Source organism: Rattus norvegicus, chromosome 8, assembly GCF_021556685.1.
Source record: "Rattus norvegicus strain SHRSP/BbbUtx chromosome 8, alternate assembly SHRSP_T2T, whole genome shotgun sequence".
NCBI lineage: Eukaryota > Metazoa > Chordata > Mammalia > Rodentia > Muridae > Rattus > Rattus norvegicus.
The window spans coordinates 40,795,920-40,813,730 of record NC_141541.1 but is presented as its reverse complement, the minus strand read 5'-3'; the positions used below and the strand labels follow the sequence as shown (position 1 = coordinate 40,813,730).

General features: G+C 41.2%; 1 pseudogene; it reads left to right on the top strand.

Moving 5' to 3' along the window:
• Positions 1 to 16,054: 16,054 nt before the first annotated feature.
• Positions 16,055 to 16,151, top strand: LOC120094418 (U6 spliceosomal RNA; annotated as a pseudogene).
• Positions 16,152 to 17,811: the final 1,660 nt, after the last annotated feature.

Sequence of the window (17,811 nt, the reverse complement as noted above, 5' to 3'; positions counted from 1 at the left end):
CTAAAAAGTGCAGACAATACTGTAAACAAATGAAATCCCTAAAAATCCCATGCCACTCTGCCAAGACATAGCTTTGTAAGATGTCATACTGGTGAAGGCAGGTACAACATAGAACAAGGAATATCATTGTACTAGAAGGAAAGATGAGTGGGAGAAACGTTTTATAGAGAGGAGGAGACTAGTGCAAGGCAGAAGAAGCATCAGAGAGAACATGGAGGGTGACACTAAGATTCTTCTATGCATATTTACAGGGTGTTAGGAATATACTTAAGGGATGGATGTGTACAGGGATTTTTATGTGTAGGTAGGCAATTATATCTTATCAATTTCATCAGAGGTTATGGTGTTGTGTGTTTTTTCATGTGGTGATTTAACTTCAAGAGAATATGTGGTGCTTGGTGACACTAGTCTGCCATGGAATTGGGATATATATTTTTGGCATGGTGGCAACCTGCCTTGGGAACTTGATGGGTAGAGAGAGTGTTGGCCAGTCTCAGAGAGAATTCACTGGCAGTGTGATATGGGATAAAGCAAAGCAGGTGAGAGGCTTTGCTGACTAAGATGAAGATATCTACCAGATATATTGGGGCACTGTGGTGCAGGATCTAGTGTGGGGTAAAGACAGTATCATTTTTTATAATTTTATGGCAAAATAGCTTGCTTACACTATTATGTACACAGTATTTATCTGTAGCCTTCTAAATTTTTGAATATGTCATAATAAAATTTTTTATATATTGTAAATTTTAACACCATATATTTATAAATACTGACATCATTATAACTTTCTTTTTCAGTGCTCTTTATTGAATCTTGACCCTGGAGCATGCTAGAAAGCATTGTCTACTGACCATGTCTAGAAAACTCACTATGCTTTCTACATCATGTTTTCTACTACATGTATATCATCATATGTTCTTGGGTGCTCTGTAATATACTGTAGGCATTATAAATTTTAATGTGGTCTATATGCTGTTCAAATTATTTTTTGAACTTAATTTTTTATTTACATTGAAACTGCTGCCATTCATCCTGGTTACCCCTTTCAGAGTTCTTTACCCTATCCACCTCTTCTGTACTTCAGAGAAAATGTTCCCCAATCCTGGCATCCCTTACTCTGGGATATCAAATCTCTACATGATTAGGAACATCCTCTTCCACTGAGGCCAAGCAAGAAAGTAGGTACTCTGCTACCTATGCTCCAGAAGCTCAGAGTAGCCCATGTATGGTCTTTGGTTGGTGATATAGACTTTAGGAGTATCCTGGAGTCCAGGTTAGTTGACACTGTTTCATATCCTATTCGGGTTGCTATCCCTTATGGCCCCTTCAATCATTCCCTAATTCTTCCATAAGTGTTGTTGACCTCACACCATTGGTTGGTTATAAGTTTCTCTGTCTGTCTTAGTCACATGGATGTACAACCTATCAGAGGACAGCCATGCTAGGATCCAAAATCTCATGTTGGACCAGTCACAGACAAGCCATTCCTTCACTCTTGGGACCATTTCTATCCCAACATTTCTCATTGATAGGAACAATTCTGGGTCAAAAAATTTGAAGGTGAGTTGGTGTTCCCATTCCTCTACTGGGGGATCCTTTGAACTACAGGAGGTGGGCTCTTCAGTATGGACTCTCCATCTCCCTATGTTGTGTATTTAGGCTAAGGTCACCTACATTGATTTGTGGGTGCCTTTCTCAGCCCAGGTCTCTGGAACATTCTAAAGGTTCTTCCTGCTCACCATCCCTACCCATGGCAGCTATATATTTCCATTCATTCTCCTGACCCTCTGGGCTTCTCTGCTCTCTCTCCAATATATGATCATATGCCCCCCTTTCCACTCATGTAGTTTTCTCCATCTGCCTCCCATGAGTATTTTGTTCCCCTTTCCAAGTGACATTGAAGCACCCTCAGATGGTCCTTTATTCTTGAAAAACTTCTTTCAATATCTGGGTTGTATGATGGGTATCCTGCACTTTTGAGCTAATATCCACTTATCAGTGTGTACATAACATGCATGTCCTTTTGGATAGTTCATTCAGGATGATAGTTTCTAGGTCCATCCCTTTGCCTGAAAATTCATGATATTCTCGTTTTTAACAGCTGAATGGCATTCCACAGTGTAAATGAATCACGTTTTCTGTATTTATTCTTTGGTTGGGGTACAACTGTTTCCAGTTACTGGCTATTATGAATAAGCTTGTCATGAACATAGTGGAACACATGTTTTTGTGGTATGGTGGAGCATCATTTGGCTATATGCCCAGGAGTGGTAGAGCTGGGTTTTGAGATAGAACTATTTCCAATTTTCTCAGGAAAGGCCAGCTTAATTTTCAGAGTTGGAACAATTCACAATTCCACCAGCAATGGAGGAGTTTCCACGTTTTTCATATCCTCAGCAGCATATGTTGTTACCGGAGCTTCAACATTTTGATTGGTGAAAAATGGGATTTCAGGGTTGCTTTGATTTGCAGTTCCCTAAGGACTAAGGATGATGTTGAACATTTCTTTAAGTGCTTCTTAGCCATTTAAACATTTGATTTAAACATTTTCACATTTATTAATATGTGGATGGATGTCAGCCTCTGTGTTTGTGTTCATATTATTCACATTCAATGACAGATGTATGTTCTAAACAACTTGTGAGCTCCATGATCTCTTTGTACCACATTGGATCTGAAATTTGAAGTTGGTAGTTGAGCTTGGCATTCAGGCCCTTATACCCTGAGTCATCTCAGCTTTCAAAGTTTAAAATCAGATAATTAGGTAACTGGTGGGTTGCTTAGTAGGCAAAACTTTGGGATATAAAGCCTAATGATGGGAGTTACATTCCTGGCACCCAGATTATAGATGAGGGCAGATTTCTACAGATTTACATCTGATCTCCCCAAAATGTCCATTGCAGTGTGTTACACACACACACACACACACACACACACACACACACACACACAGTGTATAATGTGCCTTTGCTGTAAGAAAAGCATACCCTCATTTTCAAGTTTTCCCAAACGTTGACATTTACTTGTTCCCATGTTATAGAGTTCTTTTTTTTTTATTTCGTTGTTGCTTTGTAAATGTCCCACCTTGATTTTTTAATACTATTGTTTAGAAGTGACACCAACATAGTGAAGCAGATGTTATTGAGGTTTACAGGTTTACAATGGTGAAATGCTGAAAAAGGAATTCTTCAGTCTCAGTTACAAAGAGTTCAAGGGCAGCCTGAAATATATGAGACCCTATCTTGGAGAGAGAGAGAGAGAGAGAGAGAGAGAGAGAGAGAGAGAGAGAGAGAGAGACTATAACGTGCCTTTGCTATCAGGAAAGCATGCCCTCATGGTCAAGCTTACCCAAACTTTGACATTTCTTTTTTCCATGTTATAGAGTTCATATTTTTTTATTTTTGCTGTTGCTTTTTAAATGTCCCTCCTGGGTTTTTTTTATAGAGTTTATTAGAAGTGACACCAACATAGTGAAACAGATGTTGTTGAGGTGTTACAGGTTTACAATGGTAAGCCTAGCACTTGGGATATGGAGGCTGCTGAAAAAAAAGAATTCTTCAGTCTCAGCTACAAAGAGTTCAAAGCCACCTTGAAATATGTGACACCCTATCTTAGAGAGAGAAAGAGAGAAAGAGAGAAAGAGAGAGAGAGAGAGAGAGAGAGAGAGAGAGAGAGAGAGGATGTTCCAGTTCGGAAGCTTCCACATCTGCCCCTATATTCCATTTCAGTGGTTGGCAAAAACAGAGGGGTTGAGGAGGCTACTTAGTCATAAGGAACACATCTGTGACCTTACAGCAGATAGAAACAGGGTTTCACTTCTTTACATGCTGAATGAGATTTTTATCTTCCAATGTATGGTCTTTACCCACTTTCTGAGATTTATGTTTCATGCATGGGACTATCTGAAACTAGTGGGAATTTACACCAAACCCAATGGTCAGTTATCAGTTTACACATCTGCAGTGGTATTGCTTTATTCCAGGAACACAGTAAAAATTTCTGCCTGAAGATTCATAAAAATCTTACCAAAGAACTTAAATATATTTTTCAATTCTTACCGTACATCTATACATCTTATACTGTCTCCTTTTTTCCTACTGATACTGGGCTTTAACCCATGACCTCAATCTTGGAAGACAAGCTTTCTTCTATTGACTTGAATTCTAACCCCATCAGACAGGCCTTGGTTTAACAATTTCTTTGTGTTACTTGGAAATCAAATTACATCCATTCAAGCACTTGCTCCCTGAGCTGCATTCCAAGGCCAATGAGTGTCACTGTTGTGTGTTTAAAATATTCTCGGGGTTGGGGATTTAGCTCAGTGGTAGAGGGCTTGCCTAGCAAGCGCAAGGCCCTGGGTTTGGTCCCCAGCTCCGAAAAAAAAGAAAAATAAATAAATAAAATATTCTCATAGGTCAACTCCAGATTATCATATTTTACTACATGCATGCACATTTTTCATATTTTTGAATATTACTTTATTGTGTGATTTCGACACAATTTATTTATACAGTTCCTATTTTAAAGATAGTTTGATTATTATAAACTTGGTATGATTACAAGAAAAAATTCTGTAAATATTTCTGAGAACCAGATTGTCCCTCAGGTAAAGTGGTACAATTTGAAATTTTGCCTTCTTGTTGTCCAGTGTGATTCACATTAGGTAGAAACAGGTAATGGGAACCTTTCTATATTGTGTATCCTGCCATGTTACCACATACCAGACAAAAATACCTTTAGAAAGGAAAGGTTTTCTTTGGCTGACAGCTAAAGGGGGTATTGCCCCTCCTGGCAGGATATGTATGGTGGGTGGAATGTGAAGTAATAGTCATAATCTGTTCATAGTCAGGAAGCACTAAAATGGATGCCAGTGCTCAGCTTTCTTGTTTGCTTTATTATTCATTTTTTGTTCATACCAAGAATCCATCACGAGGCCTAGAATTGTGTATATTTCAAGTGTACTTCCTTCGTTAAATATATATGGAAATTCCCTCCTACACACTATGAGGGTGCTATAAGTGTATTTCTCAAGTATTTCTAAATCTTGTCAAGTTTACAATGAGGATTAACCATCATAAAACAGTATATACATTATGAACTTTTCTAATGGACCAAAAGCACCTAAAGAAATGTTCAACATCCTTAGTCATCAGGGAAATGCAAATCAATACAACTCTGAGATTCCACCTCACACCAGTCAGAATGACTAAGATTAAATCTCTGGTGACAGCAGATGCTGGCGAGGATGTAGAGAAAGAGGAACAATCCTCCATTGTTGGTGGGATTGCAAACTAGTACAACCACTCTGAAAATCAGTCTGGAGGCTCCTCAGAAAATTAGACATCGCACTACCAGAGGACCCAGCTACACCTTTCTTGGGCATATACCCAGAAGATGCTCCAACATATAACAAAGACACATGTTCCTCTATGTTCATAGAAGCCTTATTTATAATAGCCAGAAGCTGGAAAGAACTCAGATGCCCTTCAATAGAGGAATGGATACAGAAAATGTGGGACATCTACACAATGGAATACTACTCAGCTATCAAAAACAATGACTTCATGAAATTCATAGGCAAATGGACTGAATTAGAAAATATCATCCTGAGTGAGGTTACTCAATCCTCAATCACAGAAAAACACATTTGGTATGCACTCATTGATAAATGGATATTAGCCAAAAAACTTGAATTACCCAAGATGCAATCCACAGGCCACAGGAAGCTCAAGAAGGAGGGCCAAAATGCCGATTCCCCCCCTCCTTCTTAAAGGGGGAAAATCCATAGGAGGGAATGTGGAAACAACGTTTAGAGCAGTGACTCAAGGAATGGGCATTCAGAGCCTGACCCACATGTGCACCATATATATACAGTCATCAAAAATAAATAAGGTTGATGGAACTAGAAAATGTATGTTGAAAGGGACCAGATATAGATCTCTTCTGAAAGACATCCAGAGCATGTCCAATACATAGGTCAATGCTAGCAGCAAACCACTGAACTGAGGATAGGACCCCCTTGTGTGGGAATTAGAGGAAGTATTGAAATAATTGAAGGAGCTTGCAACCCTATAAAAACTGCCAACCAATCAGAGCTTTCAAGGACTAAACCACTAGGGAAAGACTATATGTGGACTGACCCAGGGCTCCAACTCCATATGTAGCAAAGAATAGACTTATGGGGGAACCAGGGGAAAGGGAAGCCCTTGATCCTGCCAAGGTTGGACCCCCCATGCAGGGGAATATGAAGGGGGCAATAAGGGGCATGAATAGGGGAAATAACCATATGAGGGAGTGTGGTGGGGTCATGAGGGTTTTTGGACATGAAACAGTAAAGGGGAATAACCTTTGAAATGTAAGTAATGAAATACATCTAATAAAAAATTTTTTAAAAAATGTCCTTTTCCTTGACTAGCAATGAATACTATTTGGCTCTTTTGGACATGAGTAGATGTAGTGAACTAGCTTACAGTCCATTTTACAGTATTTTTTCAATAACGAATTTATTCAATTTTATGGATATATTTCTTTACGTACATTTCAAAGGTTATTTCTTTTCCCCGTTTCCTGTCCATAAGACCCCTCTTCCCTCTCCCTTCCCCATAAGAGTGTTCTACTCATTCACCCACTATTACAACACCACCCAACATTCCACTGCTCTGGGGGTCCAACCTTGGCAGGACCAAGGTCTTCCCCTTCCACTGGTGCCCCAACAAGGATATTCACTGTTATATATGCAGTTGGAGTCAGGTCAGACCATGCATAGTCGTTGGGTAGTGGTTTATTCTCTGGAAACTCTGCTTGGTTGGCATTGTACTTATGGGGTTGAGAGGCCCTTCAGCTCTTTCAATCCTTTCTCTAATTCTTCCAATGGGGTTTGCTGCTAGTGTTAACCTCTGTATTTGACATGCTCTGGTTGTGTCTTTCAGGAGAGATCTATATCGGGTTCCTGTCAGCATGCACTTCTTAGCTTCATCAAACTTACTTAGTTTTGGTGGTGGCATATATATGCGCCACATGTTGGGCAGGCTCTGAATGGCATTTCCTGAAGTCTCTGCTCTAATTTTTGCCTCCATATGTCCTCCTATGAATGTTTTTGTTCCCCCTTTTAAGAAGGAGTGTAAGCATCCACATTGGTTTTCCTTCTTCTTGAGCTTTGGTCTGTGAATTGCATCTTGGGCAATTCAAGCTTTTGGGCTAATACCCACTTACCAATGTGTGCATACAATGTGTGTTTTTCTGTGATTAGGTTGCCTTGCTCAAGATGATATTCTCTAATTCATTCCATTTGCCTATGAATTTCATGAAGTCATTGTTTTTTATTGCTGAGTAGTACTCCATTGTGTAGATATACCACGTATTCTGAATCCATTCCTCTGTTGACGGGCATCTGGGTCCTTTCCAGCTTCTGGATATTATAAATAAGGCTGCTATGAACATAGCTTTAATTTTAGTAGATAAAGAAAATGTTCATTTACACAATGGACTACTCAGCTATTAAAAGTAAGGGCATTATGACATTTGCAGGCAAATGGATGAAGCTAAAAAAAAAAAATCTTGAGTGGAGTAACCTAAATCAAAGGTACATGCATTGTATGTACTCATAAGTGTATATAAACCATAAAGTAAAGAATATTCACATTATAATGCATATGTCCAAAGCTAAATAAGAAGCAGGACTGATGGTAGGATGCTTGAATCTCACTCAGAAAATGAAACGAAATAGTCATCACAGGTGGGTGGTGGAAGGAATATGTGTGGCAGAGAAGATGAGAACTGGCATATATAAGGTGACACATATATAGAAGATAAACAGCTTGGTCCTCTTGCAGGTTCCCCAACAATTGGAGGAGGGGCTCCTGAATCTGTTGCTTGTCTGAGCATCCTGTTCCCCTTAGTGAGCTGCCTTGTCTGGCTCAGTAAGAGCAAATGTGCTTAGTCTTGCAGTGTCTTGAGGTTCCAGGGTGTGTTAGTACCCAAGGGGGATCTCCCCACTTCTCAGTGCTGAAGAGAACAAGGGAAGTAGGGGAAGTGATTGAGAGGAGGGAATGTGATCAGGATGGAAAGTGAATCAATAAATAAATAAATGAGGAAAAACACATTCAAAAACTGCAATCAGGTTTGCTTCCCAAGGAAGCTGGTTGATTGAGAAGTGATAGATGTGAGGAGCTGTCCGAGGAGCTGTCCTCACAGATGTGAGGAGCTGTCCGAGGAGCTGTCCTCACAAACTCCATTACAAGATGGCACCAGCATCCGGCAGAACGCACCTAGTAAAAAGGGCAATACGCAGGAGCCTGGTAACTTCCCTACTCAAAGGGACACGTACGTTTTGGTACGTCATCTGGCATAATTGGCAGCAACCAGTCAGAGAGTGACACGTCCTAGGCGAGGATAGTTTCCTATATAAGGGACGGTTGTTCCTCACTCGGCGTCTCCGCATTGTAAGCTTATGCTCTCCCTCTCAAGACGCATTAAAGCTTTTCTGCAGTAGGATCCTGTGTGTGCCGCGTCGTTCCTGCTGGCGAGACATAGCGCGGGACATCTGGTACCAAAAACCCGGGAAAGACCTCGCCATCTTCAGCACCTTCGGCGATCCCTTGGCGACAAGGAGGATTCAGAACTGCAGGTAGGTACTTTCAGAGAGGCAGCCCTCTCTTGGACTTTGGTCTGGGGTTGTCACCGCCTTGGGAAGGAGTTGTTGAGGCTATAGTATTTGTCCTGGGAGCCACCCTACTCTTTATGTTCTGTTTTCACCATTTTCGCTGTTAAAAGGACGATCACAGCAGCTGAAGGCGCGTCTCAGTCTCTCGTATATAAGTGAGCTTCGCGCAGCTCCCTTTTACCTTCGATTTTGACTGCTGAGGAGCGAGGACGCGATGAGGCCGATGTAGATAAGCGGCACCGTCCGGGGAGGCGCGTGTAAGACTCCCGTACATAAGAGAGCAGCATGTCTGTCTCTACCCTTTCACCTCACGCCTTGTCAGACGGACGTAGATAAGCCGCCAGCGTTCCTGGCCCATCATGGGATCCTCACAGTCTGTGTTCATGGCCTTGGAAACAGTGTTAAAGCAGAGGGACATCAAACTTGGAGGAAGAACACTTAAAAACTTTGTGAAGGAGGTGGAGAGGGTGGCGCCTTGGTTTGCCTGTTCAGGCTCGTTTACGATTGCCTCATGGAACAAACTTGGAAAAGACCTTGACAGAAAATTGGCGGAAGAGGATCTGCGCCTAGGGACCAAAGCTATATAGAAGCTGGTTAAGAATTGTTTAAAGGATGAAACATGTAAGGCAGCAGTAGTAGAAGGACAGGCCACTCTCGAGGTAGTCCGGGAAAGTCTGTCAGAAACCGAACGTAGTGAGAGGTTGGGCGCGCGCAAGAAAAAAGACATCCTAAGAAAGAAAAAGGGCCCTCCCGGTAAGTCCGCAGACAGGGAGCGTTGAAATTTTCAGATTCCAGCACTTCCTCCTCTACACATAGACCAGGAGGGGGAGCCAGCCTATACCCTGTGAAAGAGCTAGAAGCGCTGAACCTCGACAGTTCTGAAAGCTCTGAAAATGAAACCTTATACTCAGAGGAGGAGGCCGAGCTAGTGCTGTTAGTATTCTTGAAACTGCCGGTATAATTAAAACCACTAGTAAGGTGGCAGATATTTTCCGAAAAATCCTAATTATCCTATTAAATAGAAGATTCCCTGTATACATTACTCATATATGGGCCCATTCTGGACTCCCTGGCCCAATGAGTTCAGAGAATGATTTGGCTGACAAAGCCACAAAAATGATAGCTGTGGCCCTGGCCTCTCCTTTAGAGGCCGCTAAAGCCTTTCATGGCAATTTCCATGTCACCTCAGAAACTTTACGCCGCCGCTTCTCTATAACTAGAAGAGAGGCACGTGATATAGTCACCCAATGCCAACAGTGCTGCCAGTTCCTCCCAGTTCCTCACATCGGGGTCAACCTGAGAGGAATACAGCCATTGCAAATCTGGCAAATGGATGTTACTCATAATTCTACTTTTGGAAAATTTCAGTATGTGCATGTATCTATAGACACATGTTCTGGCATTCTACATGCCACCCCACTTACAGGAGAAAAAACAACACATGTCATTCAGCACTGCCTTGAAGCATGGAGTGCTTGGGGAAAGCCAAAATGTGTAAAAACTGACAATGGCCTCGCCTACACATCTCAAAAATTCCGTCAGTTTGGTGCTCAGATGCAGGTTACCCACCTGACGGGCCTGCCCTACAACCCTCAAGGACAGGGAATCATAGAGCGTGCTCATCGGATGCTCAAATCATATTTAATAAAACAAAGAAGGGGAATTATGATAGAACTCCCCCCAACACCCCGAGTGGCCACTGCTCTGGCCCTTTTTACCTTAAATTTTTTAAATCTTGATGAAGCTGGACAAACAGCAGCTGAGCGACATTGCTCAGAGCCCAAGAGGACAAAAGAATTAGTCAAATGGAAGGATGTATTAACAAATGAATGGAAAAGCCCGGATCCTGTTTTAATAAGATCCAGGGGAGCTGTCTGTGTTTTTCCACAGGACAATGAAAATCCCATATGGATCCCAGGACGACTTCCCCTTAAGGGCAGCCTTTGTTTTGGCATATTCAACAAAACATCTTTTGATCTCCCTTGCATTATTTTATGTAATCAATCTTCTGCTTGGTTAAGGGAGGCCACATGGGGAACTGGTGAGGAGGACATTGTGGCTAACGCCACAGTTCTCTATGGTGGTGGCCTTACATTGCGTTAATGGTAGATGCACTGATCTTACGCCCATGGCGATGCTACTTGGAGGAAAGGGCGAAAAGGGACGGTTGTCATTTTCCTGGACTGGGAACATCAAACCTGCTGCCTCTGTCTGGACAGGTACTCATATATTACTGCCTCGGCATTGGCCTTGTCAAATTCAGTACAGACAACCCAAACTATCAATGATTTATCGGCCACCGTCTCTGTGGCTCGGGACAGACAGGCCTCGGCCAATACTCAGATATAGGGAGGCCTTATGCTTGTCAACCAACGTATAGATCTGGTCCAAGAGCAATTAGACATTCTATGGCAACTGGCCCAGCTTGGCTGTGAGCAAAAACTCCCAGGCCTTTGTGTCACCTCCATATAATATGACAAATTTACCCAAGCTGCTAATCTAAGAGTCTTTCACAGCACCTGTTACAGAATTGGACCTCGGAGTTTGAACAGACACTTCGAGAGCTGAGAGCGACCATCATTCGAGTCTACCTGACTGGACCTGTCTTTGACGGAAGGATTGTCATCCTGGATCACCTCAGCAGTCTCTTATTTCAAGGAATGGGTGGGAGTGGGACTTTTTGGAGTGATCCTCTGCTGTGGATTAGTGTTACTCCTCTGGTTGCTTTGCAAATTGAGATCTCAAACAAGAAAGGACAAAGTAGTGATCGCCCAGGCGCTTGTAGCCCTTGAACAAGGAGCATCAGCCAATATCTGGTTGACCATGCTCAAGCAACAGGTCGCTGGCTGGACAGCTCTTGCACTCCTAGAACCTCGGTTCATTGCACAGGATTAGAGTGTCCGGCTTGAGCAGCCCATGAGGGGTGACGAGCTTAGCATCGCACAGGGAAGTTCTACCAAATACGCTCCCTGGAAGGCATGTCATATTACATGAGGGTTTCTGCCCCAGTTTTCCCTCCCTCGAAAAATGGCAGTGCGACGGGTCGGGAGTGCCCTGGGTCCCAACAACAGCCTAAGGGTATCTCTCTTGTACAGGTTCACCAACTTTGTACGAGGATATGACCTCTGTCTTCGCCCTCCTATATCTGGGTGTCCTGTTTGCTTAAAAAAAACAGAAAAGGGGGAGATGTGAGGAGCTGTCTGAGGAGCTGTCCTCACAGATGTGAGGAGCTGTCCGAGGAGCTGTCCTCACAAACTCCATTACAAGATGGCACCAGCATCCGGCAGAACGCACCTAGTAAAAAAGGCAATACGCAGGTGCCTGGTAACTTCCCTACTCAAAGGGACTCGTACGTTTTGGTACGTCATCTGGCATAATTGGCAGCAACCAGTCAGAGAGTGACACGTCCTAGGCGAGGATAGTTTCCTATATAAGGGACGGTTGTTCCTCACTCGGCGTCTCCGCATTGTAAGCTTATGCTCTCCCTCTCAAGACGCATTAAAGCTTTTCTGCAGTAGGATCCTGTGTGTGCCGCGTCGTTCCTGCTGGCGAGACGTAGCGCGGGACAGATAGAGATAATTAGTCTTCCATGTGTAATTGCTTAAGATCTGTGATGTGCACATGAGAGTTTCTCCTACTTCCATAAATGCAGAACTTTCCATATAGACAATCTGGAAGAAAAGGTGAAAATCTCTGTTGAGTAAACCTAGATGACCAATGCCATCATCTAAGTGGCTTCAGTGTTAATTCTGAAGTATTCCATTTCTTATGCTTAAGTTTTGAGGCATTATCTGTATGTAACTTACTATTTAGACATATATACCAGACTCAAAGACCATGGAAGATTCAGGACCAGGTACATAGGTCAACATCATTACAATGATGCAAACACCTTGAAATGCTCACATTTAAAATATTTTTATATATTTAATTTTTTAGTAAGCAAGGCCCAACATTTGCACTCTTCCAGATACAACAAATGATATGTCTAGTCCTCCATATAGATCCTCCATATAAATCATTTATTAATCCCCTTGCAGTGTCACCTGCAAGTATTGAAAGTCTTCAGCCAGGTTTGAGAAATTTGCATCATCCAGACTACTGGATCACAGCAAAATTCTTCATATTCATATAATTGCTTTCTTTTAGGTTACCAAAAACTGCTTCCTCTAATGTTAGCATATATAATAAAAATGAAAACGTATAGCATTTGGCCCCAGCTTGCCCAAGCAGCCTCAGCCTTTAATGAAAAAAACTTGCATCTGAGAGGGAAGGCAAGAGGTAGAGATGCAGCAAGATAGCTTCTGCATAGTTGGTGGGTACACTTGGTCAGAAATACGGATGTGGCAACCTTTACCATGCTGTCATCTCAAGAGAAAACACACAGTTGAATCTGTTATGGATTATTTCTGGTGTCTCCTTTAAATTTCTTGGAATAATCAGAAAATAATCAAACCCTCCATTCTATCCTATATCCGTGATATGATAGCAGCATTTTATGTCTCAAACATGCTGAAGAATTACTTGGAAAGAAAATTGAGCTGGAGAGGGCTTTTGAAGAGCAGAGAAGTTAATAGGAGATTAAAAGGCCTAAAATTCATCATATGTATTATCAAGCTTAAAAGAAAAAATTTAAATTAATGGGGCTGAAAAACTATTCAGCTTTTCTTTCAAAGACAATGGCTCAAGTGCTAGCACCCAGGCGGTAGCTAACAATCACCTATAATTCTAGTTACATGAAATAAAATGCTCTCTTCTGGACTCTAAATCCAGTAGGTATACACATATTACACAAAGCATGCTTCTAGTAAAATACCCCTATGCATTTGAAATTTTTTTGAAATAACAAAAATTTAAGTTATGAAAGAAATTAATTTAAAATGTTGATCCATTCTAAGCATAGTGGCCTGCAATGTAATTTAAGTCCTTGTCAGGCAGAGACAGACAGAAATCTGTGAGTGACCAATAAGCCTTATCTATATAAGAAAATCCAAGTTACAGAAGGATTCAGTGTGAAGACTTGTCACAAATTTAAAAATGGAAATAAAAGAATTTGCCTGAGGTGAAAAGCGTGGTAGGAGGAGAAAGTCAAAAACCAATGCAAGTGCCTGGATAGATCTGGAAGCTGATCATAGGCAGCTTTCTGAACTGCCCCTCATTTTTTTTCTGATCATTTCTGCAAACACCAGAGAGGAATGATTATATTCCTCAGACCTTAGGACTTTTCCATCCTAGTAAATTACAACAGATTATAGCTCATTTATATTCAGAAACCAAGCAGTGGAGTAACACTTAAGGAGAAAGGCAACTACTGTCTACATGGCTAAGACATTTATGTAACCCTAAAATTTAAGAGGCTGCCATATTTGGGAATTTAGAAGATTTCCCATTCCCTGATGCTTTTCTCCATCTCAGCTTCTCTAAAGAAGGAATTTCTATGTTTAGTCCCTTGCTGAAAATATAGCAAAAACAAAATGTGTGTAGCTCTAGCCAGAAACTGATCAGAAATGGGCAAAATTTGAATAATCTCAGAGAATTATTTCAGACAAAGATGATCACAGCTTCAAAAATTAATATTAATAATTACATTTTCAGCAAATGATGCTGCTTCAACTGGAGGTCAGCATGTAGAAGAATGCCGGTCGGCCCATGCTTATCACCCTGTACAAAGCTTAAGTCCAAGTGGATCAAGGACCTCTACATCAAACCAGATACACTCAAACTAATAGAAGAAAAAGTGGAGAAGCATCTCGAACACATGAGCACTGTAGAAAATTTCCTGAACAAAACACCAATTGCTTATGCTATAAGATCAAGAATCGATAAATGGGATCTCATAAAACTACAAAGCTTCTGTAAGGCAAAGGACACTGTTGTTAGGACAAAACAACAACCAACAGACTGGGAAAATATCTTTACAAATCCTACAACTGATAGAGGGCTTATATCCAAAATATACAAAGAACTCAAGAAGTTAAACCGCAGGGAGATAAATAACCATATTAAAAAATGGGGTTCAGCCCCAGTGCACTAGACTGTTGGGGGGAGGGCGGCAATGGGGGGAGGGTTGGGAGTGGAACACCCATAAGGAAGGGGAGGGGGGAGGGGGATGTTTGCCCGGAAACCGGGAAAGGGAATAACACTCGAAATGTATATAAGAAATACTCAAGTTAATAAAAAAAATGGGGTTCAGAGCTAAACAAAGAATCCACAGCTGAGGAATGCTGAATGGCTGAGAAACACCTAAAGAAATGTTCAAAATCTTTAGTCAGAAGGGAAATTCAAATTAAAACAACCCTGAGATTTCACCTCACACCAGTGAGAATGGCTAAGAACAAAAACTCAGGTGACAGCAAATCAAAATGTAAATAAGAAATACTCAAGTTAATAAAGATGAAAAAAATTATCTTTCCCATCACATAACCTAGAAGACCACAGTCTCTACTATAGATGTACAAACAACATGTCAGCTCCTGACAGAAATGGTCCTCCAAAACAAGGAAACCCTAGACACCTTTTCTGCAGAAGTTACTGCTGTATATGCCCTTATTACTGAAACTTGTTGTTTCTGCATCAATAATTCAAGAGAAATAGGGGGGAAATCTTTGAATAATAAAGCAAAAGTTCAAACCTGACACGGAAAACTCAAGAATTAATACAGATCTTCTGCTTAAAACAGCTCTTGGGTACCTTTTCAAAGGTAGTTTAGGCTCTCTTTCTTCCTATAGCTTCTTTGGTCTTAATCCTCTTTTGCACCTTTGGCTTACTTAATGTTCAAGTACAACTACTTAACAATGAGTATGGACAACATGGTGACCACTGCTGCTTGAAATTTTCCAGCCTATCTACATCACAGATTCTAGATCACATCATAATTTTACTTTCATCTTTGATGATTCACTATGTGTTGTGAGTTTGCTTATCCCTCTGGAAAATTTTATATGGGCCTTCATAGAGAATGTGAGTATATAAACCAGCTATCCCTATAAGCAAAATTATTTTTTGGAAAACACTTCACCATCGTGGAACCATATAGTACTATATCTCTGTTTACTCCTACACTAGAATCCCATAACACACCCCTTTTTGCACCAAGAATAGAGAAGTTAAAGATGTATTAACTGAAAGATGGTTTCAGGAACCTTTAAGCACATGCTGGCAAGGATGAAAGAACATAATTGAGAGAAACAATGAGCCCAGACCCAGAATGTGGGCCTTGACAGCTGAGGGCAAAAGTTCAGTTAATAGGGATACAATAGTGTCCATGATTAATTCCCTGTGTAAGTGATTTCAGGATGAATGGCAAGGACTGAAATATCCCACAAGATGCAGATTCTATTAAGAATCTGCCATATAGAGGAGTATACATTGGAGAATAAAATGGTATGTCATGTGCTTACCTCAGCATCACATATACTAAAATTGGAATGATACATCACGGACCCTACACAACGATGACACACAATTTCATGATGTGTTTCATATTTTTGAAGTTAAGTGCATGTTAGCAGGAGTGTATTACAGCTGTTTCCTGAGAGGCTTATCCAGAGCTTGCCAAATACAGAGGAGAATGCTAGCAGCAAACCGTTGAACTGAGAGCATGGTCTCCATTGGAGGGATTAGAGAAAGTATTGAAGGAACTGAAGGGGCATGCAACCCAATAAGAACAACAGTACCAACAAACCAGAGCACCCAGGGACTAAACCACTACCCAAAGACTATGCATGGACAGACTCATGGTTCCACCTGCATATGTAGCAGAGGATGGTGTTGTTAGGCACCAATGCAAGGGGAAGCCCTTGGTCCTGACACAGCTAGACCCCCCAGTGCAGGGGAATGTTGGGGTGAGAGTGGGAATGGGGAACACTCTCATAGAAGAAGCAGAGGGGGATGAGATAGGGGCCTTATGGCTGGGAAACCGGAAAAGGGAGTAAGAATTGAAATGTAAATAAAAAATCCAATAAAAAATGTATGGCATATTTAAAAAAATAAGGTATCAGGACATTCCCTTAGGGGAGTGTATGTAAGAGTAAGACCCATATTTTAAGACTAAGGCACATAAGAAGGTAATTAGAAAACATCCTAATGCTTATTATGATACATGGCAGAAAATACTGCAATATGACACTTGAGGAATGAAAATTTCCCTTATGGGTTTGTTCCTCAGGACTCAATGTTCAGTATCCCTGACCACTGAGGCTGATCACAGAGGCTCAGAACATGTAGGAAGAAGGGTAAAGGGGCACTGAACAGGTTTATTGAACCTTAGAGAACAGTGGGAAATTAGATGCTTGCTCAACTTCTTGTTTTTCCTTTAAAGGAAAATACTAAAATAAAGTTGATTGCCCCCTACATTCTGCATGTTGAAAATTAAGGCTAACATAGACTAAAAGCAGTATGTGGAAAGATAGGAGTCATCATGAAACCATTAAGTCTGCCTTCAATATTATCTATGGCTAATTGTGCAAATATAGAATACAAATGTTTAGACTTATTAAATAAACTCCCAACTATCATGATTCACCCTCAGATCAAGTCAGTTTCCTTCTCCCACTGACTCCAAACCTCCTCTTTTGGCCATGAGCCACAATATAGCTGGACTCAGGCAGATAAGTTATTTAACCTCTTTATGGTGTTGTCTTGTGGATATCAGTCATTGCTACTAGCATCAGTTAATGACTACTGAGGACTTCTGGACTTCTAATAACAGATCCTGAATGCTTGGAGATGGACATTGTGACTTCCAACATGTTCTCTGAACACCTAGGGTCTAACTCCTTATGGCCACAGATGTTGTACCACAAATGGCCAAACTCAGGGAAAGATGAATGATGTTATAAAATATAATACAGAAGAAAGTGATGTGCTACTCATGTCTAGTAACCCACCATCCCATGTAAAGGACCCTCTAGATAAGAACAGTAACTTTTCCTTAATGTTAAAGAAGGATTCACATTCACTCTCAGGGGATGAGCATTTATTCTCATGGGATTCATATTCTCTCTCTCTCTCTCTCTCTCTCTCTCTCTCTCTCTCTCTCTCTCTTCTCTCTCTTCTCTCTCTTCTCTCTCTTCTTCCCTCCTTTCTCACCCTGTCCCTGTCCCACTATCATTCTACCCTTCTCTCTGCCTCTCCTTCTCTACCTGTCT